Source organism: Primulina eburnea, chromosome 1, assembly GCF_022965805.1.
Source record: "Primulina eburnea isolate SZY01 chromosome 1, ASM2296580v1, whole genome shotgun sequence".
Taxonomy (NCBI): Eukaryota; Viridiplantae; Streptophyta; class Magnoliopsida; order Lamiales; family Gesneriaceae; genus Primulina; species Primulina eburnea.
The window spans coordinates 21,954,287-21,982,270 of record NC_133101.1 but is presented as its reverse complement, the minus strand read 5'-3'; the positions used below and the strand labels follow the sequence as shown (position 1 = coordinate 21,982,270).

Sequence of the window (27,984 nt, the reverse complement as noted above, 5' to 3'; positions counted from 1 at the left end):
GCTTAAAATATGGAGGCACTACCTTTATGGAGTGAAATGTGAAATTTTTACCGATCACCAGAGTCTCAAGTACATTTTTACTCAAAAAGAATTGAATATGAGACAAAGAAGGTGGATGGAACTTCTCAAGGACTACGACCTGTCAATCAATTACCACCCGGGAAAGGCAAATAAGGTGGCAGATGCATTAAGTCGAAGGAATCCTGGAAGGGTGAACTTATCTTCACTATCAGTACAACCAGGCATTCGAGAGACCATTAAATTGAAGCAGAGTCAAGACAATTCCATCCTTAAAATTAAAAAACAAATTCGAGAAGGAAAAGCTCCAGAATTTGAAATTGACGAAAGTGGTGTACTCTGGATGAAAGGACGTTTATATGTGCCAGACCTCGATGGAGTTCGAGAGGAGGTAATGGCCGAGGCACATAAATCAAAATTTTCAGTGCATCCAGGAAGCACCAAGATGTACAGGGATTTGAAAAATAACTGCTGGTGGAATGGAATGAAGAAAGATGTAGCGGTCTTTGTTGCAAAGTGTTTAGTCTGTCAACAAGTCAAGGCGGAACATCAGCGACCTGGAGGGCTTCTGCAGCCATTAGAAATACCCGAGTGGAAGTGGGATAATATCTCCATGGACTTTGTAATCGGGTTACCAAAATCGAGGCAGGGTCATGACGGAATCTGGGTAATCATTGACAGATTTACCAAGTCTGCCCATTTCTTGCCAGTACGGATGAATTATAACTTGGATAAGTTAGCTACCCTGTATATGGATAATATAGTGAAACTGCATGGAGTACCGGCAAGTATATTGTCTGATAGAGATCCAAGATTCGTTTCAAGATTTTGGAAAAGTTTTCAAAAGGCCATGGGAACCAAAGTTACGCTCAGCACGGCCTATCATCCTCAGACTGATGGCCAAACTGAGAGGACAATTCAGACCCTTGAAGACATGTTGAGAGCATGTGTATTAGATTTTCATGGAAATTGGAGTGAGCAATTACCATTAATAGAGTTTGCCTACAATAATATCTACCACAGTAGCATCGAAATGGCTCCGTACGAGGCACTGTATGGTCGAAAATGTAGATAGCCCTTATACTGGGATGAAGTCGGAGAAAAAGCTATCACAGGGCCAGAACTCATCCAAATAACTGTTGATAAAGTAGCCATAATCAAAGAAAGACTCAAGGCAGCTCAGGACAGGCAAAAGAGTTGGGCTGATTTGAAAAGAAGGCCTTTGGAACTAGAGATCGGAGAAAAAGCTTACGTCAAAGTCTCTCCCATGAAAGGAGTAGTTCGGTTCAGCAAATCCGGCAAGTTAAACCCAAGATATGTGGGACCGTTCGAAATACTGGGCAAGGTGGGAACTTTAGCTTATCGACTGGCTTTACCGCCTGAGATGTCCAGAATACATAATGTTTTCCACATCTCACAACTACGAAAATATGTCCCGGACCCGAACCATGTACTTAAAGTTACACCTCTGATGATCGAAGGTAATCTGAACGAGGAACTCAAATATGAAGAAGTCCCTATCCGAATAGTGGACACTAAAGACCAAGTGTTAAGACACCGGACCATCCCATATGTCAAAGTACAGTGGTCAAACCATACTGAAAGAGAGGCAACTTGGGAACTCGAAGAGAAGATGCGGTCACAATACCCTCACCTATTTGAATGATCAAGCTAAAGCAAGTTTCGAGGACGAAACTTTTAATAAGGAGGGAGGGATGTGAGAACCCGATATTTTCGATTCAAAGTAAATAAGGTAATAAATTTATGAACTTAGAATTTTAGCTTAATCTAAGATCAGAATATTTTATTAACTTAAATATGAAAATAAGATTTTCAGTTAATTCAACTCGGAGAAGAGATTTCAAAGAAGTTCGAGAATTGGCTCAACAAGAAGCCACGCTGCAAATAACCACATCCATCAAAGAATCGGCTCGAGAGAAGTAAAACCCCAGCTCAAGGACGTAAAATTTCAACTCGAAGAAGCTCAACCAAGCTTGTCCTAACAAGACCACAAATGGAGCTAAAAGGTGAGCTAAAAGCCTTGGACAAATTAAAGATGCAAGAGATGACTTTTGAGTAGACCAAAAAAGGGAGCTAAGGGCTTGAGCTAAGGGAAGGACAACATTATGGTGTAAGAAATGACCCTTTATATGATCAAGGTGTCTCATGGGAATTATCAAGACAATAATTGTCTTCCTTGGAGCTCAAGTGATCGACCAAGGGGTATATGGAGGGGCACAATTTGGTCTATAAATACTAGACCACATGCATGAGAAATGATACCAAAATTTAAGCCAAAGTCTCGGCCACCTCCCCTCATTCTTCCAAAATTTTCGGCCCTCCCCTCACTATCCAAGTCTCGGCCGAAATATTAGAGGAAAGAAGGAAAATTCGTTCGTGCGTTACAGTGTGGAAATACTGTGTCGAAGTGCTGCCCAATCAAAGAGAGAAAGTATTGGAGTTACGCCAAAGTGCTGTCGAATTTTCGCAAGGGAACTTCGTTTAAGAAAAGTGTAAGTGAGCTTTTGTTAATTAGTTTCTTTCTATTTTGAAACTTGTATAACGTATGGTGCCATGCATATATATATTCGAAAATTTCATGATATGCATGTCTATTTTTTTCGAAAATTTGGATTATTATAATTTGAAATTTCGATCGATTATATGTTTCTTTTCGTACTTCGATGTTCTTGGTTCCGCTGTGTCAGTATGAAATTCTAAAATCTGAAACTCGGATAAATTCTGTCTGGAAAAGTCTGAATTCTGTCTGCACTGTTACAAGTCGAATTGGAAATGGGACGAGAATTGTGATTCTGTTCTGGCCCCCATTGGTGGGTATAAAACCATGTTCTGTCTGGCCCCCATTGGTGGATATAAAACCATGTTCTGGCCTCACCCCTTAGAAGACTAACATATTGGGGACAATTTGACCATGGAAAGGAGATGAGTAACAGTGTTCTGTCCGTTCTAATATGTTCTGTTCTGAATCGAGTTAATCTGTTTCTGAATTGTTCTGAATCATCTGATGAATTTGGTCATTTATTTGATTTGTCTCTGTCCTGATAAGTTAAGAATATTACGTTTTGAAAGTCTGTTAAACGAATGTTTTAAGAAAACTAAGTTCTATATGTATCTTTGGAATCGATCGACCCCCACTTGCTGAGTGTTTCCCAAAACACTCACCCCTTACAAATTTCAGATAAAAATGAGGGACAATTGGATGAGGAAGAGCAAAACGCTTTCTGGGGTTGGTGAATCGGAGATCAAGATCAGAATCCAACATTTTACTTTTCTTTCGTTTCCGCTATTTGAAACTCTGATGTATTTTATTCCTTTGTCATTGTAAGACAATATTTCATTTATGAAAAAGACTGGTTTGATTTGATACGAGGCTTTATTGTTTTCAATTTAATTGTTAAACAATGCCGGATGTCACCGACGCTTCGGACTCGGGGCGTGACAGATACCAGCAACACTCTCACCGATCAACTGGGTCTTGGCCTACGTATTAACATATTCATATTCGTATTCGTATCTGTATCCATGGAAACTCGATCGTCGGGCTCCCACTGGGACCATAACCCTCACGATATTTCCAACATATAGTAGTCACAATCCCTTCACTTCCTTCAACATGTTATCACCACTTAATAAAACATGCATATAATATCATTTTATTTTGAAACCAAGCATGCAACATATCTTTTAAATGCCCAATTTAACCCTTAATGATTCATTAACATTTAAAAATCATTTTTAAGCATATAAACATTCATAAAAATGTTACATAATCATATTAGCATATAAAACAGTAAATAGGACACTGCCATGACGTTTACTAATATTCCGGTGTAAAAAGACCGTTTTACTCCTGGACATGACATTTTACGTTTTTGACGTTTTCTTGATTTCATTGACTCTAACATGTCCCAAATAATTATTTAAGCCTAAATTAAAATTCCCACAATTTTATTTAGCTTAGAAACGAGGCTTTTTAATTAATTTGTAATTGGACGTTTTTGAAAGCGTTTTAATTCCGAAAAAATCCCAAACTTTAATATAAAATTCCTATATTCTAAATTTAGTCTTTTTATATTATTTTAGCCCTTATGAACCACGACTCGACCCATGTGAGCCATTTTTCATTTTTTTCAAGTTTAAAAAACCTTAATGACTCAAAATCTTCGACCCCGAGCCATCTCTTGATTTGCACGAGTTACCCCCGAACCATGTTGGTCCAAAACTTGACCAACATCCTAAATTACCCTACTGGACCCAAAGATCGCAAGGAAAACACCCATAGCTCTCAAAACCGAACCATACTTCTTATACTTGCACTAGCCGAGAAGTCCTTATTGGACAAGGACTCTTGTGCTAGCTTCAAGGCCCCTTCCAACGACCCCAACCACTGAACCAACGTGTTGTGCACTTACTTAGGACCCTACGGACTCGACTTGACCTAGCCCAGGCCCCCTGGACCGAGCCCACAAGCCTGCACCCAACTCAGAACTTGTGTGCCCCTCCCTAGCTTCTCTCGGGTAGGAGTCCTTGCTGTCAAGGACTCCTCCCAACCCCTTAGCTCAAGTCCTAGCATGGCTAGGACTCTACCCTGGACTTCCCCACGACCCCGGCTAGCCCCTAGACAGGAGCCAACACCATGCCTAGCCGTGAAGGCAAGAACCGAACCCCGTGCTTCCCCATGACAGCAACCTGCTTTAGCTTTGTGTGTGTTCGGTTTTGTGCATGTTTGTGGCTTATCTTAGGACCCTAACCTCCTGTAAAACAATGTCTAAACATGTCCTGATCATGGCAGCCCCTTTAACAATACAAGCACATGATTTTTGAAGGAAAAACCAAGCAAAAAGTTTAGCATAAGCCACAAATCCGAAAATCCTTAGGGTGTTGTTTTTCCAAAATTTTCATGCATAGAAATATAATATGATGTGATGATGTTTTGAAGGAAATAATAGGCGTGCCTTTGCGTATTTAACGCACAAAAAGCCGCTGACGATGATGAAGAACGGAGCAAGACCCTTGGCTTTGAATTTCCCTTGAAGCTTCCACCGATTTTCTTAGGAATTTGTGTGTGTTTGATCGTGTATGAAGTGTTTTTGGGAGTCCAAATTTCAGATAGTGGCGTGTAGTTTTGTAGGGTTTTAGGAGACTTAACATATATTATATACTAATTAATTACTAACAAGGCTTTAGGCCTATTAAGCCAACAATTTAGGCCCATTAGTCTTAATTAGGATTTAAGTAAAATATTAAAATAGTTTTAGTAAAATTAGCTTTGTGAATTTAATAGTCGGATTGTCAAAAAGTTCATATTTTTGTTGAAAAATCAACACCGATAAAATTTACGTCCCGACATATAAAATCATCTCAAAACCCCTTATTTTCAAAAATAAGAAAAACCCCGAATCATATTTTAAATAATTAGAACAATTATTTAATAAAAACATTTTACGTTTTTCAGCCGTCGGTCTCCGTTCCTCGATCGCAACGTGAATATTCCTTAAAAATACAGTTTTATGCAAAAATGACAATTAAATCATATTTAATATAAAATCATGCATGTCACACAAATAATTTAGCAATTAATTCAACTAATTACTTATTTTCATAGTTCCTAGATTTGCATGCAGTTGGATTACGTCGTCTTAATTTTTGGACCTTACAATTCCTCCCCCCTTAAATTAAATTTCATCCTCGAAATTAGAACGTATCGAATAAATCTGGATAGCGACTCTTCAAGTCCCTCTCGGTTTCCCACGTAGCTTCATCTTTCGAGTGATTCAGCCACTTGACTTGACCATTGGAATGACTTTATTTCGCAATCTCCTTTCTTGCCTAGCCAAGATTTGGACAGGTCTTTCCTCATAGGTCATGTTTGGAGTTAGTTGAAGTGGTTCATAATTAAGTACATGTGACGGATTCGACATGTACTTCCGCAACATTGAAATATGGAACACATTGTGAACTCCTGAAAGCGCTGGTGGCAAACCCTATAAGCTAGTGTCCCAATCCTCTCCGAAATCTCGAATGGGCCAATAAATCTTGGACTTAGCTTGATTTTTTTGCCAAAACGCATAACACCCTTCATAGGTGCTATTTTCACAAATACATGGTCGCCCACTGCAAACTCTAAGTCCCTTCGTCTTTTGTCTGCACAACTCTTTTGTCGGCTTTTTGCAGTCTTCATTCTCTCACAAATTTTGACCACAAGCGCGGCAGTCTCTTCAATCACATCCGGACCAATCTCCCTATTTTCCCCAACCTCGTCCCAATAAATAGGAGATCTACATTTTCTTCCTTAAAGTTCCTCAAAAGAAGCCATCCCGATTGATGATTGATAGCTATTATTGTAGGTGAACTCCACTAGAGGTAATTTTGGTTCCCAACTGCCTTGGAAATCAATAACACATGCACGCAGTAGATCTTCCAAAATCTGTATAACTCTTTCGGACTGACCATCAGTCTGAGGATGGAATGCTGTACTGAATAATAACTAGGTCCCCATTGATGCATGCAGACTTTTCCAAAAAGACGACGTGAATCTCGGATCTCTGTCGAAAACAATTGATACAGGAATCCCATGCAGACGAACTATCTCTCGGTATACAAGTCGGCGTACTGAATCATGGTGAAAGTCGTCTTAATAGGTAGAAAATGCACTGATTTAGTAAGACGATCAACTATCACCCATATAGCATTGAATCCCTTAACAGTCTTTGGCAATCCCACAACAAAGTCCATAGTGATATTTTCTCATTTCCACTCGAGAATAGGGAGTGGCTTTAACTTCCCCGCTGGTCTTTGGTGCTCTGCCTTGACTTGCTGACAAGTCAAGCACTCGGATACAAACCTCAGAATGTCCCTCTTCATGCATGGCCACAAATATAACAACTGCAAGTCTTTGTACATCTTCGTACTTCCTGGATGGATGGAGTATGGTGTGTCATGGACTTCCTTCATAATAAGATATCTCAAAGTATCGTCACTAGGAACCCATAGACGATCTCGATATCGAAATAAACCATCCATCACTGAATACAAATTCCGGCCCTTGGCTTCATCTAGCTCTCAACTTTTGCAACTGCTCGTCAGTGGATTGTCCATCTCGAATTCTATCTCTCAAAGTCGACTGGACTGATAATGTGGCAAGTCTTGGGGCCTCGCCCATAGCATACATTGTAAGCTCAAACCGTTGTATCTCGGACTGCAACGGTTTTTTGAGTGATAATTGAGTGATAATTGCTGCCTTTCTGCTCAACGCGTCAGCCACTAGCTTTTCCCGGATGGTAGCTAATGTCACAATCGTAGTCCTTTACTAATTCAATCCATCTGCGCTGTCTCATATTCAACTCCTTTTGGGTGAAGAAGTTTTTCAAACTTTTATGATCGGTGAATATCTTGCACTTCTCCCCATGAAGGTAGTGTCACCAAATTTTTAGTGCAAAGACTACTGCTGCAAGCTCAAGGTCATGAGTAGGGTCGTTTTTTTCATGAATTTTCAGCTGCCTCGACGCATAGGCGATAACTCGATCATTTTGCATCAGAACTGCGCCCAAACCAAGTTTAGAAGCGTCGGTATAAAGAACATACTCCCCTTGCCCCGATGGCATAGATAGCACTGGTGCCGATATCAAGGCTTGCTTCAACTTGTCAAAACTGTCTTGACACTCGGGTACCCAAATAAACTTTGCATTTTTCGTTGTCAAGGTGGTCATAGGTACCGCTATAGATGAGAACTCATGAATAAACTTGCGATAGTAGCTAGATAATCCCAAGAAACTGCAAATCTCAGTGACACTCTTGGGTACTGGCCATCCTTTCACTGCTTCCACTTTACTCGGATCAACTTCCACGCCATCACTAGAAATGATGTGGCCTAAGAATACCACTCTATCAAGCCAAAACTCGTACTTACTGAACTTTACATATAGTTTTCTGTCTTGCAGTACCTGCAGTGCGATCCTCAAGTGACGGCTATGCTCCTCTCTGCTCTTGGAATAGATCAATATGTCATCAATGAAGACTATAATGAATTGATCTAGATACGGCTGAAATACGCGATTCATAAGATCCATGAAGATCGCTGGCGCATTGGTCAACCCGAAGGGCATGACCATAAACTCATAGTGCCCATATCTCGTGCGAAAAGCCGTCTTGTGCACATCTGACTCTTTTACTTTCAATTGATGGTATCCAGATCGCAGATCAATCTTGGAAAATATCGATGCTCCTTGCAACTGGTCAAATAAATCTTCAATTCTTGACAGTGGATACATATTCTTGACGGTGACCCTATTGAGCTCTCGATAATCAATGCATAGATGCATACTACCATCCTTCTTCTTCACAAATAATACCGGCGTGCCCCATGGAGAATAACTAGGGCGAATGAAACCATTGTCTAGCAATTCTTGGATTTTATCTTTTAGTTCTTTCATTTCAGCAGGTGCTAGACGATAAGGTGCTTTTAGATATAGGAACAATGCCCGACATTAGATCAATGGAGAATTCCACTTCACGATCGGGTGAAATACCGGAAACGTCTTCGGGAAAGACGCTAGGAAAATCTCTAACAATATCGACATCCTCCATATTCTGACGGATAGGAGCATGCGTGGTAGTGACATATGCTAGAAAGGCTTGACATCCATGCTTAATAAGCTTCCTCGCACATAGAAAAGAGATGATGTGCGGCATTTGCTTGTTTCTCGCCGCCTCAAAAACAAAAGATTTACCACTAGGCGGTCGAATAGACACTGATCGCTGACTAAAATCAATCGAAGCTCCATTAGTTGATAGCCAATCCATCCCAAGTATAATATCAAATTCGGGCATATGAAGCACAATAAGATATGCTCGAACAACATCCTTGAATAAACGAAGCTCCAGATTCTTGACAATTTTAGACGTGAGCATTTGATCACCGGAAGGAATAGAATCTTTGAAACCCAAACCCATATCTTGAGAAATAATATTCAGTCTTTTGGTGAAGGTTTCAGATATAAAAGAATGTGTAGCTCCCGAATCTAGCAATGCGTAGGTAGCTACACCTAGGATGATGATCCTCCCTGCGGAGAAAACGTCTTTTAAATCTTTTCGTGTTGAAACTTAAGGATTTACTATCATTAATTCCCGAAGTTATATGTAGATTGCGACTTAAGCTTTTCTTGAAAATTGCATTGTTGACCCCAAATTTTTGAATTATTGCAGATAAATCCATATATTATTTTGAAAATTTTGATTTAGCCCTTCATGTTTTGAGAATTGCATTTTTGATCCTTAAGAATTCAGAAATTGCACTTAAGTCCCTTATCTTTCGAAATATTGCATGTTGACCCTCTAAATTATGATTTTCTTTAAATTTGGCCCAACAACTTTTTATTTGGAATTATTTCATCCTTCACATAAAATAAGGCACAAAATTCATATCATTTTCTATGGTTTCTAAAATCATAACTTAAGTCCAATTAGGGTAGAACATGCAACCTAATTCCCACTAGGTTAAAGCTTAACTCCGATTCAATTCTAATAACCAATTTAACATTTCATGCAATAATAGGCAATATAAAAATGTTAAATGACTAGGTTACCCGTGATAAATGTAGTGTCTGCCTCCTCAGCTTCCTCTGCATTCATAGCATAAGCTCGCCCAACAGTAGGTGCATTCTTCTTTGGGCAATCAGCTGCTTTGTGCCCTTCCTCCTTGCATATGAAACACTTGGAGGTACCCCACGCACATGGCCCATAGTGTAGTTGATTGCACTTCTTGCATGGCTGTGATTCTGCAGGTTTTGGTGCTGCAGGTGGTGGCTTCTGCTGTCCTTGCTTCTTGACTTGACCTTGGGGCTTTTGAGGCCCTTGAGGTCTAGGAAGACCCGTATATAACTTCTTGTTAGGCTGATTATTGTTCTGATGTTGTTGCCTCTTACGCTGTAACTCAAAGTCAATGTCCCTTAAGGATTGCTCAGCCTGATATGCATAGGTAACTGTTGTAGCATGATCCACAGGACGCATCATCATAACCTTATCCCGAATGGTAGGTCGTAGGCCATCCATGAAATGTCTAAGCTTTTCTTCCGCATCCCTGGCGATAAGGGGTACAAAGTGACAAACCCTATCAAAATTTTTCACAAAATCAGCAACAAATACGTCTCCCTGACGGAGAGTCATAAATTCCCTCTTTCTTCGGCTTCTGACATCCGCAGTAAAATATTTCTCAAAGAATTTCGTCTTGAACTGTGCCCAAATGAGTGTGGCAAGTTCAACACCATGCTCAGCTCCTTCCCACCATAAAGAAGCGTCGTCCCTAAACAGATAAGTAGTACACCTCACACGGTCAGCATCTCCAATATCAAAATAGCAAAAGTGTACCTCGAGTGAACGAATCCAACTCTCCGTCGCAAATGGGTCAGTAGTGCCAGAAAATTCCTTCGGTCCTAGCCTTCGAAACTGATCAAAAATATCATGCTGCGACCTAGGTGGCTGTTGTAGCTGCTGCTGCTGCATCTGCTGTAACTACAGCTGTAGCTGTTGCTGCTGTAACTGCTGCTGTTGTATCTGTTGCTCGAAGAGACGAGCCATCCCCTCTAATGCACGAGTAGCAGCATCTGGTGGTGGTGGTGGTGGAGGTCCATTCCCTTGATTATTCCCTCGACGATTAACACTGTTCTCTTCCTGATTCTCAATAACGGTGCACGTCTAGGAGGCATTTTATCTGAACGTTTTTCCAAATTCTAACGTAACCAACATGCATTTAAATCTAAGTTTTTTTAATCATGTGACAGATCCTAACTTATTTTAGCAATTTAAACATGTACAGCATAAATAAAACTAGTAAACATGTAACGTAAACATATTATTCATGTCATCCTTCAGGTAACAACATATTAAATCATATAAAGCATGTAAAACTTACAAATTTGAGGCTTGACGACTGATCTTTCTGGTACTGATGGTGACACAACCCTTTACAGGACCTTTGTTCTGATACCAACTGAAACGTATGCTTATTTGTTTTCTTAAAAAGTACTAGAAATTTTTTTTTTCTCTTTAATCTTCATAATTAAAAATATACCTATGTATAAATACTTTAAAATATCTTGTCACCATTTTTAAAGTAAAACATCCAACTAGTACTTGAAAATCCAAAGAGAATAGTCAAACATGAAATCGGAAATCGTTTTTCCAAACCTAAAAAACAATAAATATTTGAAAAGTGTAGCCCATACTAAACCTCTAAAAATCTCTCAAAAAGAATAAATAACATGTCATAAAAATCTTTAACTTAAAATCATAAACTTAAATGCGGAAAATAGAAGCGCTGGTCCTCAGGTTATGTGCACCGACAGTCCAGCAAGTCACTCGTCAAGACCTCCAACATCATAGTTATTTATATCACCTGCATCAACACACCTAGTGAGTCTAAAGACACAACACGTCCTATCCTTGATAACAAGTAATACGTAATACAGTCAACATATAACAGTGAAAAATACTTGTACTTAAAATATCATTTTCTTAATAATGCATAAAATTTAAACTTAAACATTTTCAAAACATAACATATCACATAAACATATTCATATTCATATCCATATTCATATGCATGTTCGTATTCATATTCGTATTCATGTTCATGTTCGTGTTTGTTGAATTTAGATCGTGATTCTGACTCGTATTCTTGATCGTATTGGGCTATGGATCCATCTAAAAGAACCACAGTACTGGACAGCGAGGGACACCAACAACACTCTCACCGGTCAACTGAGCCCTGGCCTACGTATTAACATATTCGTATTCGTATTCGTATCCGTATCCAAGGAAACTCGATCGTCGGGCTCCCACTGGGACCATAACCCTCACGATATTTCCAACATGTAGTAGTCATAATCCCTTCACTTCCTTCAACATGTTATCACCACTTAATAAAACATGCATATAATATCATTTTATTTTGAAACCAAGCATGCAACATATCTTTTAAATGCCCAATTTAACCCTTAATGATTCATGAACATTTAAAAATCATATTTAAGCATATAAACATTCAAAAACATGTTACATAATCATATTAGCATATAAAACAGCAAATAGGGCACTGAACCAAAAGGTGTTGCATGTATTACGTATTACTTGTCTCTCGAAGAGACGAGCCATCCCCTTCCAACGACCCCAACCACTGAACCAATGTGTTGTGCACTTACTTAGGACCCTACGGACTCGACTTGACCCAGCCCAAGCCCCCTGGACCGAGCCCACAAGCCTGCACCCAACTCAGAACTTGTGTGCCCCTCCCTAGCTTCTCTCGGGTAGGAGTCCTTGCTGTCAAGGACTCCTCCCAGCCCCTTAGCTCGAGTCATACACGTTGCATGTGTATCGTGACAAATAATATTTATATCTTAGTTATTGGAGTTCTTAGTTTTTGTGTTTTTCTTATAACTAACGATACATACACGTTGCATGTGTATCGTGACAAATAAATAATAGTTATACCTTCAAACATACTTTTTCTTTCATTCTAACATACATTTGCACACGTATTGCATTCGTAACGTAACAAATAAATAATATTTATATCTTCACACATAATTTCATTTCATTCTACCGTACATTTATTTGAATTTCATATAGATTCCACAATACAATAAATCTATGTAAGATAATTGTCATATTCGATGATGGCGCAGCGCTAACAGCATGAATTAAATTGTATGTCGTCAGAAAAGATGAAAATCTCATTACTCCATCTCTCGCCTGATTTCCAGTTGCTTGAATTAGACTAATAGTACAACCTCCTATTAAAATTGTGAAGAAATGAAAAATATCGTTATTTTACTCTAATATGCTTAACTTTAATAAATAGTAAAAGATTGTAAACCAAAAAATAAAATAAAATAGCTCTTTTAGTTATTTTTATTTGATTGAAAGACCAAAACAACATAAAGAAAAAAATTTTGTCGCCAAAAATAAAAACAATTTAAAATTTTGAATGCATGAATGAGCTAATAAAAGTAAAAAATTTAAGTTTTGTTACCTAGTGTTGCAATGTAGGAGAACAATTCAATAAACGTAGATGAGTTGAGACAATTGAGAGATGGTTGAAATTGAACACCTAATAACATAAAAAAAACTAACGAATAAAATATTGACCATCCTCCTTCACTTTCAGATAGAATTGAATAAGAGACGCCTCCATCAATAAAAATAAAAACTAAGCTCAATAACAAAAAATCAACTTTTGATTTGGCTTCAAGAAGAAGCCATTCTCACAATGATACACATCTCCAAAAAAAAAAATATTAATGTTATACAAAATATTTATTCAAAGTTAAATAGATTGAGTATAATAAAATAAAAAACTTTATTGATACTGACATGAATGAAAATCGGTTTTTTAGTTCAAAAAAGCAGTATTATGCAAAGTAGGAACACACGATGATGGTAAGAGTAATTTGTTCCAAGTGAATTAATAAATTAATAAACGTAAAAGGATGATAAACAATTTTAAAAACAATAAACCAAATAGAGATGAGTAAAAACTTGTGTCGAAGCTATATACTCTTCGAGGAAAACAAAGTGGTAGACCCATCATCTTTTTTTTTAAATAACATACACCCAGCTAGCTATTCACCTTATCATCTCGGCTCCACCTTATCGATATCCAAAACCTATATTATTTTTGAAATTATTTTCTCCTTTCCTCTGTTGCATCGGCAGCAACATGAAAATTTTAACAATAGAAGTTTAAAATTAAACAAAGTTTAAATTTCCTCAATTTTTTTAGTCTTCACTGTAAGGGCCAAGTGAAAAGATAAAAGATGTAAAGGATTGAATCACATGGAGTAGTAAGCAAGGAACAACTTACATCACATAGTTTTTTCTTTGACAATTCTGAATCTCTTATTGGATGAAACCTTGCAAAATTAGGAGCAATTCATTTGAATCCACTCTCTTCGATTCATCGGCTTTATATGCACATAAAATCCAATTTTTGGTTGGGGCCTTAGAAAACGTATGTTAATTTGGTACAACGATATGGATGTTTTTTTTAAAAAAAATTACAAAAGCAAATTCGACATATTAAAAACTCAATTTGTGTTATTTTGGATTCAGTTTGGTTCTTGAGATGACACACATGCTACCAAGTGAGGTCTTATGTTTCTTTGTGTAAAGTAAATAAATTGCACAATTTTTAAGAAGAAATTACCATGTGGTGAGACAGGGGCCAGTGAATCGTTTTTTCTTCGGCTTCAATCCTCCATGGACCATGAAAATAAAAAAGTTGAAAAACACGAAAAATGAACCAAACGGATCATCATTGATTACAAAAGCATTCCCAAGCAATCAAACTCGAAAAATCATTCTAAAAATTTGAGAGAATCAGGGTTACACTAGTCCACATGAACAAAATAATTCAAAACTCACCGAAGAAAGATAATGGAAGGCCAAAAGCCAAAATCTTGAATAACCCTGGAGCCCTAATGAGAGACAAAAATCAGACAATAAAAGGGGGGAAATCCATTTCAACATGAAGAACAATCAACCGGCGATCACAACACAGTAAAAACAGAGAAGAGACAACCTTGATTATAGAGGAAACAGCGCAAATACCTGGCAACAGAAGAGGATTTGATTATTAGATTTTTTTGGCAGGTTGCACACCATTGATTATTGATAATAAATAATTGCAATAATTATTATTTCTTGTTAGTTTCTGCTAAGGATAAAAGTCAAATCTTTAAACCTACATTAGTTCCATCATTATGATTTAATGACACCCGACAATTTCTTTAAAAAAAGATAGTATTTTTGTATTTAATTTCATAGGTAGAAAAGCACGGCAATCCTTACCTCTTGACCCTCAGTATCAATGATAATCCTTGACATGGAAAATTTTTTAATTTTTCATTTAAGTTTGTGATGCCTAAATGAGCAGAATTTAAATGTATCACAATATAATTTTTTTCTTATTCTTGTTCTTTTCTTACAGCTTGCTATGGTCTATCTTTCTTGACACTTGAAAACTATAAAATCTAACTCAACACAATACAAATGGAATAAAAAAGTCGAATTTGATACCATTCTATTGAAATTAAAAAATACACTACCAATGATTCAAACAGATTTTTTTTGCACATTTTATCAAACATTTAAGGGCAATGACTAATGGTGCAAATAAAACTTGATGATTAAATTACAATTACATAAAATTAGATTATTTTTCGAAAATTGGATGATATAAATCAACAAAGGAATCACTAAAAAACCATACAAATGATGTCCATTGATATGTGATCGAGCAAAACTTGCACAGTAAAATCCCCAATAAAAATATGATTTTGTATGCTCAAAATAAATCGCAAGTGCACGATGTCAAGTTATAATATAGTATACGTGAGTACGAGTATCGTTCCACTGAAGACTGTGTTTTACAATTATTATTTTCAGTTATTGAACATTTAGCAACGAAAAGTGATTTGATTGGTTTATTCCTACTAAAATCAAATAAAAATGCAAATAAAAAGATTCAAAATCAAGTAATGAGATATAATGTCTAAAATGGTTGAGTAAAATTCAATGAGAAATGGATTTGTTGGGAATCTCGGTTCACCTACCCCTCGTTAATCAATTAATTCGTTCGATCGTGATCTACGCTTCCGACAGGATTTCCTAATTTATTGAACACACTCTCTCGAGCTATGCCAAACTAATTCCACTAACTGAAGTAATTAAATATCTTTAATTATTTATCACGAGCGAATCGCATTTCGTTCTATAAAATCCCCTAGTTTTCGACCCTTAGGACTATGACTATCGGCACGTATCCAATTTCATATATCTATGTAAATTGTAGATCCGCGAATTATACTACTCGATCCTATCACTCGTTATTCTCTCGAACTCACTCGTGATATGAAAACGTCGTTAAAGTTAGCTACACTTTAATGACACGACAAAACAGTAGTAAAATCAAGTATAACGCACAACCGACATATAAATTAATTCAAACAACGTTCGGGGTAGGATCCCCTTTAATCCCAACAAATAATAAAGTTAGCCACTAGAATTCATAATTAAAATAAGCAAAACAATGTTTAAAAGATAACAACTAAGTTAGAAATACTAGAATTGATGAAAAACGTGAAGAACGGTGCCCGGAAAGCTTCGAATCTTCAATCCAAGCGTGAATTCCTCTCCAAGGCTTCCGGCGGCTGAAGAATGATGTCTGAATATGTCTGAATGAGACCCCAAAAATCGTCCATCCTCCTTCCATATCAACCACACCCCCAAAATAAGGTAGAGAATCGCGTACAATATTTTCCAAAAATAGGTGGCGCTCGGGCGGTAGAAAAGTACCGCTCGAGCGCCACACTTTCTGTATTCTCCCTAAACTTGTGCGACAGTCGCGCTCGGGCGGTAGAAATATACCGCTCGAGCGCCGACTGTTCTGTCTTCGGATGCACCTTCTCGCGCCCGAGCGGTAGAAAAGTACCGCCCGAGCGCCACACTTTCTGTCTGATTCTTCTTGCTAGTCATATTTGGCGCCCGGGCGGTAAAAATATACCGCTCGAGCGCCGCTCATTCTATCCAAACTTCCTTGTCTTCGACACTTTGCTTCATTCTTGGTTTTTCCGACCATTTTTCCTGCAAATCCATCACATACAAGTGAGACATGATAAAATGCAAACGATTACTCGAAAATAAACAAAATGTAACTAGAATGCATGCATGCACAATGCAAACACAACTAAAAATAATGCAATAAAATACGTAAAAACGACACATATCAACCCCCTCATACTAACCTTTTGCTTGCCCTCAAGTAAAATAGGTTAAAGCACGAGATACTAAACAAACTCAACAACCACAAAATTACTCAAACAAGAAATAACTAACACAAGTAAATATCAATGGTGAGTTAACAAATTTTATGCTCATGCCTCAGTGAACTTTCTCACGTACAAATCATAATCAAGTCAAATCACAAACGACTACTCATTCTCATCTACACATAAATCTCGACACTAATTTGAACGTGTGTGTGTGTCATGATGGGTCTAGTCATTCGTATTTCAAATAGATCAATTATCAAATCATGCGAGTCACTCAATTAACACTTCAATACAAGTCTCACTAGCATGCATCCCCGTGTCCATTTATCACTCGCCATTAATTGAACTTTATTCACTTTTAAGTGCAGATAAAGGTGTCGAAAAGAAGGAAAATAAGCTCAAGTGGCTAAAAGTTGGGAGTACACCGATCAATTTCATTGTGCAATCGTCAAGACTTTTCGTCTGACTTTCCTCGTCTCCTTACATCTCCAAATTTTAGCCTAGGAATAGAATTTAATTCCTTTTATTTCGGCTCCCCCTCACCTTACATCTCCTTCTTTCTTCCCTTTTTCTCTTTTTTTTTTTGAATGCACAATTTTCACACATGTACTCCCTAGGCGAAGAATATAAACATTTGGATTACAGCTGATTAGGAGTATGACATTTTAATTCAGTGCATCGGAAAGGAGGTAAATGTAAAGTTCAAGGCAAAACAAATTTTCTCATTCGAGGTCCCAATTAACGACTTATTTTCACAGGTTTACATGCTAAATCAACTCATAAATGGTGCATTTCAAGTTAACCACACAAAACTTTCAAATTTCACCATTATTCCTACAAACTTCTAGTCCCCACACATATGTGCTCAAAAAGTTCAAACTTGAGCCAAAATTCATGCTTTAACAATCAAGAGTACCGTTCATGAAATGACCCAATCAATACTTTTGTATACTATCAATCCAACCTCTTCAGTGGCGCATAAATTATGTCTTCTCACCATAAACGACACTAGACAAAATAAATGCAACGAATAACTAAGCAAACATAACAATCTACCCCCCCTCATACTAGAGTTGTGCAATGCCCTCATTGCACAAAACGAAACAGACACTAAAAATGCAAACACAAATGCAGACTAAAAATATGAAAGCTAATAAACATGGTAGACTGAAACAATGATAAGAAAGAAAAACAGAAAAGCGGCAAAGAAATAAAAGTGCGAAGTAGGGGAAACAGTAAACTCCCCTGATCAAGCGTCATCCTCATCATACTCCGGCGGTGGCGCTCCTGCGGCTGCCCCCTGCTGAGAGTAATCATACTGGAACTGGAATGGGGGATGAGGTAGCGGAGTCAGTGGAATGGTCGACGGGTCAACACCCCCGTGCACAAGCAAAGATCGCATCATAGAGTCAATGTGAGATAGGTGGTCCGTGACATACGAGTTAAACTGACTCTGATGTGCTTGGAAGGCGAGAGTTTCATCCATTTTGTCATTCTGCGTTCGCCTGCGGGGTTGTGGTGGGAGGCGGCGTGGAATGGCAGTGCTAGATCCACCGGCGTCCTCCTCCCGAGGGGGAAATTCACTGGTTCGCTTAGCTCGTTTCCGCTGGAGGTCTTCGACACAAATAGGCTTCATGGGCTGCAACCACTCCTCATCATCGAGAAATACGACTCCCGCTCTAGCACACAATTCGGAGATAATGGTGGGGAAGAACAGGCCCACATGACTGTTGTGGGCACTCAGTGTGATTTGTGAATTGATAAGTGTGCCCACGTTGATGGCGTATCCCTCAGTCAAAGCATAAAGCAGTACCGCCCGCTCTTTCTGGACCTCGCTCTTATGCGAGACCGGCATCATTCTCCGAGCTACAAATAAATACCAAAGGGCAACTTCGGCTTTCAAATACTTCTCGTCAAAACAACTCGGCGAGCCGCCCAATGGTTTCTATATTGCGCCCGGATGGCACAATGTGGCGAGAATCGTATCATAATTCGGGTTGGCAACTAACGTCTGGAAGTGGGAGTCGTCAACCTCCGCTGTCCCTAACAGTGCATTGATCGCCACCGAGTCATACGGGACATGTTTACCCCTAACAAACACCAAACCATTTCGCCCCTCCGCTGCATTGGCATAAAATTCGCGAACCACAGAGACTACCGCTGCCTTAGGTTGCTCACCGAATTTGTCCCATCCACTTCTTTCCAAACCAACGATAATATCCAAGTACCTGTCCTCCAACTGTCGCCGGACTCCCCTCTCGGTTATTGGGTTGCGAGGAATTTTCGCATGCTCGTATCGAGCCCTAGCCTCCATACTAACAAAACGTGCCCTATCAAATGAGGATGAAGAGGAGGAACCGGGGTTACCTTTTTGCTTCTTGGGAGCCATAGAATGTGAGGATGGAGATGATAGGTGACCGGAGAGGGTTAGTCCTGCTTCCTACCGAGGATGTCGCCTTGTTGCCGGAGACTAGAGTGGAAAGCCTGCACCACAAAATTGAAAGAACAAAATGAGAGTAGTGAGGGATTTTTGAGAGGGAAATTTGGGGATTATTCGTGCAGAATGAAGAATGGGGAAGGGGATCTGCGCTTTTAAAAGTCTTCGCGCTCGAGCGGTAATATTTTACCGCTCGAGCGCCGAGTCCTCGGGAAAAAGTTAGTAGAGGCAAATGCTCGCGCTCGAGCGGTAAAATATTACCGCCCGAGCGCCAAGCTCTCTGGACTTTTGCATTAGCTTCGCGCTCAAGCGGTAATAAACTACCGCCCGAGCGCCGAGTCCTCGGGAAAATTTTCACTTTTCACCTCTCTTTTTTTTTTTTAAAGAAATTAACACAACAGGAAAATAAAATAAGCTGACACGAAAGAAAAAGAAAATTAAATTAAATGCAAGAGAAGGGGAAAGAAGTAAGTTCTCAATTTATCGTCGAGAGCTAGACTGTCGGTCTGTCTCAGTTCGGCGTGTCTTGGAACCGGGTGATTCCAAGTTGCGGCTCAATTGTGCCACCCATGTAGTGCTTCAGTCGCTGGGCATTGACCGTAAATGCCCCATCCTTCCCATCTTTCAATTCTACGGCTCCCGATGGATAAACTTTCGAGATCACGAATGGACCGGACCATCGTGACTTCAATTTCCCGGGAAATAGTCGCAGCCGGGAGTTGTAGAGTAGGACACTTTCACCTTCTTTGAATTCTCTCTCGATGATCCTCTTATCATGAGCCTTCTTTGTTTTCTCTTTGTATGACAATGCAAGATCATAGGCCAGATTCCGGAACTCCTCCAATTGATCTAGTTGAAGCAACCGTCGTTCACCTGCATCAGTGAAGTTAAATTTTAGTGCTTTTGTTGCCCAATATGCGCGATGCTCTAACTCTACAGGTAAGTGACATGCTTTACCAAACAATAATCGGTACGGTGTCGTGCCTATTGGTGTTTTGAAAGCAGTCCTATATGCCCAAAGAGCATCATCTAATCTCACCGACCAATCCTTCCTACTGACACCTACCACCTTCTCCAAAATTCGCTTTATCTCTCGGTTAGACACCTCAACTTGCCCACTCGTTTGAGGGTGATAAGGGGTAGAGATTTTATGTGTGACACCATATTTGCTCAAAAGTTTTTCAAAGAGTTTGTTGCAAAAATGCGTGCCACCATCACTAATGATTGCTCGTGGTGTTCCAAATCGGTTAAAAATGTTTTTCTTTAAAAATTTTAGGACCACTTGAGCGTCATTAGTGGCATACGCTTCCGCCTCTACCCACTTAGACACATAATCAACCGCCACCAAGATGTATTTTTTCGTGAAAGAACTGGGGAACGGTCCCATAAAGTCTATCCCTATACATCGAAAACCTCACACTCAATGATATTATTTAAAGGCATTTCATGACGGTTAGAGATGTTACCTGACCGCTGGCCAATGGATGCCGTCCTTGTTGGTCCGAAATGACCACCTACCTCACGGTCATGGCAATGGTTGAGGATTTGCCCAAACTCTTCCTCTGCGACACATCTCCGAATCATGGCATCTGCACAGACTCTGAACAAGAAAGGTTCCTCCCAAAAATAATACTTCACGTCCGAAAAGAATTTCTTTCTTTGGTGAAATGTTAAATTCGGGGGGGGGGGGGGGTGAGCCTGTAACAAGAAAATTTTCAAAATTTGCATACCATGGACAATTTTTCACCTCAAACAACTGCTCATCTGGAAACCAATCATTAATCGCATCATTCACACAATCATCACTGATAAATTCCAGTCTAGACAAATGATCCGCAACCACATTCTCAACACCCTTCTTATCTTTTATTTCTACATCAAATTCTTGCAATAATAAAATCCACCGAAGTAAGCGTGGCTTTGCATCTTTCTTGGCAAGTAAATATTTAAGGGCAGAGTGATCAGTAAACACAGTTACTTTCGACAAAACAAGGTATGAGTGGAACTTGTCAAGTGCAAACACTACTGCAAGTAACTCTTTTTCAGTGGTGGCATAATTTAATTGTGCTTCATCTAGAGTCCTACTTGCATAGTATATAGTGTGAAATACCTTGTTTAGTCTTTGGCCGAGGACAGCACCAACCGCAGTATCACTGGCATCGCACATGACCTCGAAAGGTAGATCCCAATCCGGTGCCACCAAGACAGGGGCCGTCACCAAGCGCTCCTTCAACTTCTCGTATGACTGCAAACAATCCGAATTAAAATCAAAGGGTGCATCTTTCATGAGTAAAGAAGATAGAGGTTTTGCAATTTTAGAAAAATCTTTGATAAAACGCCGGTAGAAGCCGGCATGGCCTAGAAAACTTCTAACTCCCTTTATGGACGCCGGAGGTGGTAAGTTCTTGATAACTTCAACTTTCGCCTTGTCCACCTCTATTCTGTGCCCCGAAATCTTGTGCCCTAGGACAATTCCTTCTTGTAACATGAAGTGGCATTTTTCCCAATTAAGTACCAAATTCGTCTCCTCGCATCTCTTCAACACCACCTTCAAATTCTGCAAACAATCATCAAAAGAAGAGCCAAATATCGAGAAGTCGTCCATGAATATTTCAAGAAACGTTTCTATCATGTCGTGAAATATAGCCGTCATGCATCGCTGAAAAGTGGCCGGCGCATTACACAAACCAAAGGGCATTCGTCTAAAAGCAAAAGTGCCGTAAGGACAAGTGAAAGTGGTCTTCTCTTGGTCCTCCGGCGCAATCATAATTTGGTTGTAACCTGAATACCCATCCAAAAAGAAATAAAATTCATGACCTGCTAACCTTTCAAGCATTTGATCGATAAAGGGAAGGGGAAAGTGGTCTTTACGGGTGGCATCATTTAATTTCCTATAATCAATGCACACACGCCATCCCGTAACAGTCCTAGTGGGTATTAATTCATTATTCTCATTTGTAATCACAGTAATCCCACCCTTTTTTGGCACACACTGAACAAGACTTACCCATACACTATCAGATATAGGATAGATAATACCTGCATCGAGAAGCTTAATTGTTTCAGCCTTTACTACCTCTTGCATCTTTGGATTCAGTCTTCACTGAGGTTGCACATGAGGTGAGTACTTCTCTTCCATCAAGATCTTGTGCATGCAGACTGATGGATTAATCCCTTTCATATCCGCCACCTTCCACGCAAATGCACCCTTGTGTGCTTTCAATACCTCCAACAGTTTGTCCTCCATCACATCTGTCAAAGCAGCAGAAATAATGACAGGTAAAGTGTTATTCTCACCTAAGTATACGTACTTGAGGTGTGGAGGCAACAGCTTCAGCTCAAGTGTTGGTGGATCCTCGACGCTTGACCTTTGAGGGGTCAAATCTATCCGTTCTCCTAGATCCTCCAGTCGCATCTTCATTGGCTTTCTCCATGGATGGTTGGTATTAAAGTGTGCCACTATTTCAGCTCTTTCTTCATCCAACTCCTCCCCTGCCAATTCAGTATTTATAGTGGCCTCCAAAGGGTCCTTAAGAGCATCCTGCACATAGTGAGACGCAAGAGAGTCAAAAGCATCAATTCTAAAACAACTATCAGAATGCAGTGTGTGCTTAAGTGCATGAAAAACATCAAAAGTAATCTCATCCTCGCCCACTCTCAGTTTCAACTTCCCCTCTTGCACATCAATCAGTGCCTTGCCAGTTGCAAGGAACGGTCTACCCAAAATCAGGGGCATCTCCATATCCTCCTCCATATCTAGCACCACGAAATCAGCAGGAAAAATAAACTTATCTACTTTTAATAGCACATCCTCAATAACTCCCCGTGGATACTTGACAGATCTGTCTGCTAGCTGTAACGACATCCTCGTTGGCTTTGGCTCTCCCAACCCAAGTTTCCTAAACACAGATAAAGGCATAAGATTAATACTTGCACCGAGATCACACAAAGCTTTTCGAAAAACAACATCACCAATCATGCAAGGAATAGAGAAACTCCCTGGGTCTTTTAGTTTCGGTGGGATTTTGTTTTGCACCAAAGCGGAGCAATTTTCAGTTAAGTTGATCGTCATATGATCCTCCAACTTTCTCTTATTTGCTAAGATATCCTTCAAAAATTTAGCATAGCTAGGCATTTGCATTAGAGCATCGGCAAAGGGAATATTGATATGCAACTTTTTAAACACCTCAAGAAACTTACCGAATTGTGCATCTAGTTTTGCTTTTTTAAGTGCTGCAGGGAAAGGAGGAGGTATAACAATTTTTGGTTGTGCAGTGGGTGCTGGTGTGGAGTTAGAAGACTTACCTTTTGATGTCGCATCTTGTTCATCCGGCACTTGGCTTTTCTCTTTTTCTCTAGGCTCCAAAACTTTTCCGCTCTTCAACTCAATGGCCTTCACTTGCTCTTTTGGATTAGTCTCGGTATTACTTGGCAAGGTGCCCGGCTCTCTACTTGCTATCATCTTGGCCAACTGTCCAATTTGATTCTCGAGCCCTTTTATTGATGCATCTTGATTTTGGAGTCGAGTTTCAGTGGATGAAATAAACTTAGACATCATTTGCTCCAAGTTGGACTTTTCTTCTCTAGGAGGATCGGATCTGTACATCGGTTGTTTGCCATATTGTTGTCCTCCTTGCGGTCTAGTTTGACTGTTTTGACCGCCCCATGAGAAGTTAGGATGTTGCCTCCACCCAGGATTGTATGTGTTCGAATAAGGGTCATTCCTTGGGCGGTTTTGGACTCCCACTTGATTCACCGGTGCCTCATTTTGCACATAGAAGGGATTTCCATCTTGACAGTCTTTCACATAGTGCTCTACTCCACACTTTTCACAGAATATCTCTTGAAGACGCATAGCCATGCCACCCACATTCAAGCCGTCTATTTTCCTGTTTAAAGCGTCAAGTTGTGCAGTAATAACAAAAAAATCAGTTACCTGGTGAACTCCTGCACTTCTCCGCTGGTTGTTCCTGTCAGATTGAGGATGATAGATGCTAGCAGCCATTTCCTCTAACAATTCATATCCTTCCTCCGCGGTCTTTCTCAACAGGTTTCCACAAGCAGCCGCATCTATCATAGTATGGTTAGGAGTAAGAAAACCATAATAAAATGTTTGAACGACTAACCCAAGTGGTAACTCGTGATGTGGGCATCTTCGTAGTAGATCCTTGAAACGCTCCCATGCCTCATATAGAGATTCTTGATCGAATTGAGCAAATGTTGTAATGTCTGCCCGCAGCTTCATGGTGTTTGATGGAGGAAAGTATTTGATAAGAAACGCTTTCGCCATGTCCTCCCATGTGGTGATTGAACCTACAGGCAAAAAATTCAACCATGCTTTAGCTTTATCACGTAAAGAGAAAGGAAATAAACGTAACCTAACAGCATCATCAGAAACTCCATTGAATTTAAAAGTATCGCAAATCTCAAGAAAATCCGCGATGTGCGTGTTTGGGTCATCTACTGCAGTTCCTCCGAATTGGACTGTGTTCTGAATCATCTGGATTATAGCTAGCTTGATTTCAAAGTGATTTGCCCGCACAATAGGCCTCACAATGCTAGGGCGTGCACCATCCAAAGAAGGCTGGGCATACTCTAACATTGGTATGCGGCGTGGCATCTCAATATGTCTCTCCTCACGCTGTTCCTCCTCACGTTCTGGCTCGTGTCTCTCCATAAGTTCTTTAAGCCTCTATTGTTGTCTTCTTCTGCGGAAGGTTCTTTCAATTTCAGGATCAAACTCAAGCTCCACGTCAAGTGACTTTGGCATGCACTGGAAGGGATATCTGTAAGAAAATGTGAAGTGTTATCTCAAGAGAAATGAAATAATGCTAAAGGAAATAACTAAAAATAAAATTGTAGATTAACAGTTCCCCGGCAACGGCGCCAAAAACTTGATCGAGCAAAACTTGCACAGTAAAATCCCCAATAAAAATATGATTTTGTATGCTCAAAATAAATCGCAAGTGCACGATGTCAAGTTATAATATAGTGTACGTGAGTACGAGTATCGTTCCACTGAAGACTGTGTTTTACAATTATTATTTTCAGTTATTGAACATTTATTAACGAAAAGTGATTTGATTGGTTTATTCCTACTAAAATCAAATAAAAATGCAAATAAAAAGATTCAAAATCAAGTAATGAGATATAATGTCTAAAATGGTTGAGTAAAATTCAATGAGAAATGGATTTGTTGGGAATCTCGGTTCACCTACCCCTCGTTAATCAATTAATTCGTTCGATCGTGATCTACGCTTCCGACAGGATTTCCTAATTTATTGAATACACTCTCTCGAGCTATGCCAAACTAATTCCACTCACTGAAGTAATTAAATATCTTTAATTATTTATCACGAGCGAATCGCATTTCGTTCTATAAAATCCCCTAGTTTTCGACCCTTAGGACTATGACTATCGGCACGTATCCAATTTCATATATCAATGTAAATTGTAGATCCGCGAATTATACTACTCGATCCTATCACTCGTTCTTCTCTCGAACTCACTCGTGATATGAAAACGTCGTTAAAGTTTGCTACGCTTTAATGACACGACAAAACAGTAGTAAAATCAAGAATAACGCACAACCGACATATAAATTAATTCAAACAACGTTCGGGGTAGGATCCCCTTTAATCCCAACAAATAATAAAGTTAGCCACTAGAATTCATAATTAAACTAAGCAAAACAATGTTTAAAAGATAACAACTAAGTTAGAAATACTAGAATTGATGAAAAACGTGAAGAACGGTGCCAGGAAAGCTTCGAATCTTCAATCCAAGCATGAATTCCTCTCCAAGGCTTCCGGCGGCTGAAGAATGATGTCTGAATATGTCTGAATGAGACCCCAAAAATCGTCCATCCTCCTTCCATATCAACCACACCCCCAAAATAAGGTAGAGAATCGCGTACAATATTTTCCAAAAATAGGTGGCGCTCGGGCGGTAGAAAAGTACCGCTCGAGCGCCACACTTTCTGTATTCTCCCTAAACTTGTGCGGCAGTCGCGCTCGGGCGGTAGAAATATACCGCTCGAGCGCCCACTGTTCTGTCTTCGGATGCACCTTCTCGCGCCCGAGCGGTAGAAAAGTACCGCCCGGGCGCCGCACTTTCTGTCTGATTCTTCTTGCTAGTCATATTTGGCGCCCGGGCGGTAAAAATATACCGCTCGAGCGCCGCTCATTCTGTCCAAACTTCCTTGTCTTCGACACTTTGCTTCATTCTTGGTTTTTCCGACCATTTTTCCTACAAATCCATCACATACAAGTGAGACATGATAAAATGCAAACGATTACTCGAAAATAAACAAAATGTAACTAGAATGCATACATGCACAATGCAAACACAACTAAAACTAATGCAATAAAATACGTAAAAACGACACATATCAATATGTATATAAAATCCAGACAACATTTCCATATGAATTTGAAGAAAGTATTATTTTATATTCATCTATTATTCCAAAAAGAAATTCAGATTTCTTTAGTCAGCAAATCATATAATAATTCTTAGTGGCAGAGGCAACGAAACAGATGGTGGCCATCCACCTTAGTATAAAACACATTAAATCCTTGTAATTTTCCCAACACCACCCACTGAACACCCAAACATTATAGAATTTTCTTTCAAAGATGAATTTACAAATTTCAAATTTACGACGATCGCTAAACGACGCTAAGTTCCAAAGTCTACAGCCAAACCAAAGCAATTACAAATAAACCCCAACTTCACAATCCTAAATCACTATCACGAGCCAAATTAACAATCGAACATAAATATGCGAAACATAAAAACAATAATGCAAAAGGTTCCAATCACAGCGCGTGGGCAAAATTTAAAAAAAAAAAACACACACACACACATGGAATTCACCGAAAATATGCGAAACATAAATATATAAAAATCGAATGATTCGACGGTAACAAAGAGAAGAAGAAAAAAAACTCTACATTCAAACTTAATTGAAAATGGAACTCGCAAGAAACATGAAATTTTCGAGAAATACACAATCAACCGAACAAAATAAAATTCCCCATAAACCAACGCTTTCGTGATTGAAGCATGTATTTTCAATACAGGAATTAATACGAACACATTTCAAGCATTGAAAGGAAGCAAGGGAACACAAATCCGGAATAATACCTTATTTATTCTGGAAAACTCAATCCTGATTCGAGATGTAGAGGTAAGAAATCGGTATTTTCTGAAATATATATATCTAAGATATATTTTTTGAAAGATTTTGAGAGAAGAAAAGGATAAAAGGGCATGAAATGTCAAAGAAAATTGGGTGTTCTCACAATAAATGAGAAAAAGCGGTTTTTATCAAAAGGGGCAAAAGGGGAAAAAGGGCAAGAAACTTGGTGTCTGCAGGAAGCGGTTTTTATAGCCTTCAGATTTTTAATAAGATAGTAGAGATAATTAAAAACAATTATTTAATAAAAGCATTTTACGTTTTTCAGCCCTCGGTCTCCGTTCCTCGATCGCAACGTGAATATTCCTTAAAAATACAGTTTTATACAAAAATGACAATTAAATCATATTTAATATAAAATCATGCATGTCAGACAAATAATTTAGCAATTAAATCAACTAATTACTTATTTTCATAGTTCCTAGATTTGCCTGCAGTTGGATTACATCGTCTTAATTTTTGGATCTTACAAATAATGTGGC

General features: G+C 39.1%; 1 long non-coding RNA gene and 1 other non-coding gene across 4 annotated transcripts; one reads left to right on the top strand and one right to left on the bottom strand.

Annotated features, from left to right (window-relative positions):
- Positions 1 to 12,602: 12,602 nt before the first annotated feature.
- LOC140829272 (uncharacterized) lies at positions 12,603 to 27,684 on the bottom strand. 3 transcript variants are annotated; one of them, XR_012117429.1, is made up of 4 exons: positions 27,451 to 27,684; positions 14,240 to 14,510; positions 13,067 to 13,144; positions 12,603 to 12,811 (listed from the first exon to the last, which is right to left on the bottom strand). It is a non-coding gene; the product is annotated as an uncharacterized lncRNA (long non-coding RNA). The 3 variants fall into 3 exon arrangements; XR_012117426.1 differs by lacking the exon at positions 27,451 to 27,684 and having other exon boundaries at positions 14,240 to 15,238; XR_012117428.1 differs by lacking the exon at positions 27,451 to 27,684 and having other exon boundaries at positions 12,603 to 12,786; positions 14,240 to 15,238.
- Positions 24,438 to 24,543, top strand: LOC140814820 (small nucleolar RNA R71). Its single transcript, XR_012114174.1, has one exon. It is a non-coding gene; the product is annotated as a small nucleolar RNA R71 (small nucleolar RNA).
- Positions 27,685 to 27,984: the final 300 nt, after the last annotated feature.